Genomic DNA, 2,709 nt, shown 5'->3' with positions numbered 1-2,709 from the left:
CCGCTGCCAGCTGAAGGGCGCGGCCCGCCCGGCTCCTTACCCCGGGACCCGCGGTCACCCCACGCCCGTTTTCCTGTCGGGAAAGCTCCCTATCTTCTTGTTTCTTCAATACCCCAAATTAAAACATTTTGCGAGGTGCCGGTGTGAGCGCGGAGGGGGCGTCCCCGCCAGGCCGGGCTCGCAGGGGCGTTTGCCGAGGGCCCGCGGGGGCGCAGCCCCATGGCAGGGGCGCGAACGGGTGAGATGGGAGAAGGCCGCGGGGTCGCCGGGGGGGATGTGCGAAGGCGGCAGAGGCTGAGCAGGCGCGGAGGGCTGGGGAAGGCGCAGCCTGAGGGCTTTGCAAGCGTTTTGTTACCGGACCACCTCTGCAGTTGTGAGGTTTCCCTGCCGGGGGCTGTGATGCCCTCTGTTGCTTCCGAGTGGCTGTGGACAGACGTTAAACCTTTCCCGCAGTAGCACAGATGCGCTTAGCGAAAGAGGTTGTAAGGGTTAAATCACAGTTTTTACCACTATCCCAGACAGTTGTTTTTTTCCCAGGAAAGCTTACTCTATCTGCTGCAGATTTTTGGCAGCGAGAAGCTTGGGGGAAGCAGACTATTTGCTGATAAAAACTCACAGTGGTGGCAAACTGCTAGTTGTGAAGGACAGTTTTTTGATCTGATTCTTGTTCTCTCATCTCCTGCTGAGCTGGGAGCTATTAAAGTAAGCTTCTGTATTTATGTTACACGACCGGTATGATTGTACACAGCACAAAAAAATTGACTTGAGAAAGCCATTCTTCATGATGGATGTCCAGAGGTTATATGTATGTTTTTTTATAGAAAAGGGTCTGAATCGCTTCTCATTTCAGTGAAGATCAGCTTAGATGGAGTGCGAGGAGTATTTGGAGAGGAGAATCGGGCCTGCTCTGTGAAGCGTCTAATTGTGCTGGTGTTCTGACACAGTAAAATTAAGAGTTGCCTTGATATTAATTATATGAAACTATGTGTGAATTCAGCTCTCCTGAGAGACGCTAGTTGCCTGGATACCTTGAATCCTTCTGAAAAGTGTGTTGTGGAAATTGAGGATGGCTGCGAAGTGGCCAGTGTAAACAGCCATGATCATTGCACACCAGTCCCGTCCCAGGGAACCACCGCAGGGGACACAAAGCCAAACCTGAAAATCTATTTCATTGAGTTAGCTAATTGCCATCACTATAACGTGCTGTGACAGCCCTCCTGCATTCTGAAGATACAAATTAGACGTTCTTGAGAATTACTGTGACATGTAACAATAATCTGAGAGATGAACTGTGATTGCAGTGGATTCCTCAGGACAGACAGGATTTTTAAGTGGCTTGTTTTTCCCTAATATCTGTGACTCTTGCTGGTTTTCTGTGTTGCAGGGTCTATTGGGGTTTTTTTTGAGTGTGTGTTTGGAGGCACATTGTGTTTGTTTATTCTTTTAACAAGGTGCACATAAGATTCAACTTAAAATAATGTTGAAAAAGTATTTCTCATTTTGCTTCTTTTGTTCACAGAATAAAGTACTAAACATAAATTAGTTTTAACTTTTTCTTGTTTAGGTCCTAATTAAAAAGGTACTGAAATCAGCATGGTCCTTTGCTTTGTTTTCAAATGAGTTTTAGATTAAACACATAATAAATTAAGGCCTGATGTTACAAATATTTAAGAGCACAAGGAATTTCCCATGCAAGAGTGTTCATAAGCTTTAATAAGGTGCTACTTACAGCAGTAGGCTCACAGGTATGATCTAGAAGACCTGATTTTATGCCTTCAAATTATGATTACTTTAAAAACATTCCTTGAAAAATTCACTATTGCTACAACTTTTAGTTCAATCCACTATTTTCATCTTCTACCTGGGTTACAAATTAGCCATTTTTAAGTTACGTGCAGGTCTGGTGGAAGTTGTTCTCAGTACTTTAATGTTCAGAAATTGTTCCCTTTTTTTTTTCTGGGAGTCAGGGTATTTGGACTCTGCTTCCAGCTTCGAATGACTTGTGATTTGATCTAACTTACTAAATTCCTCTGCATTATGAACTCCCATCTTAAAAGGTATGGAAAATTATACTTAACTGCTTTGCAGGGGCTTCTTAACAGGGCAGATAAAAATGTATGATTCAGTGAAATGCAAGTGAAATACAAAAAAAATAGGTGAAATTAAGATTAATGCTATTCCCAGTGTACATGCTACTGTTCTGTGGTTGGGGCTTTTTTTTGTTTGTTTTGGGGTTTTTTTTTCAATTTAAGTTCAGTTATAAGGTGAAATTGTACATGAGAAAAGGAGTGACTTCCTTGGTGTTACTGATTTTAGTGGGAGCTACAGTATGCTCTTCTGTCCTGACTTCCAGAGTGCTTCCATGGCTGCGTCTGAATTGCCAAATCTAAAGTAAGTTACCCTACTCATAGCTCTTGGCTACCACGGCCAGGCTGTCTGGTGCCTCAGCCTGAGCTGGTCTGATTAGACTGACTGAGTTATCGTCCCCTTACATGGCACAGCGCAGTAGGCATATCCTGCACAGCACACACTTCAGGACACAGTCAGATTGCCCCAGTTCTGCTCATGTCCATATGCTTGCTGCCTGGCTGGACATCTGTAGATGTAGATCTGCGCTTTAGTGACGTGTGTGCTGTCTGAATCTCACCCTTAACATTTCTGAGCAAAAATAGATGCTTTGTAAAGCAAGAGGCACCACCAGGCTGCCAA

The sequence above is a fragment of the Charadrius vociferus genome, unplaced genomic scaffold (assembly GCF_000708025.1).
Source record: "Charadrius vociferus isolate BGI_N301 unplaced genomic scaffold, ASM70802v2 scaffold311, whole genome shotgun sequence".
In the NCBI taxonomy this organism is placed as follows: domain Eukaryota; kingdom Metazoa; phylum Chordata; class Aves; order Charadriiformes; family Charadriidae; genus Charadrius; species Charadrius vociferus.
Note: the sequence above shows the minus strand (reverse complement) of the source record.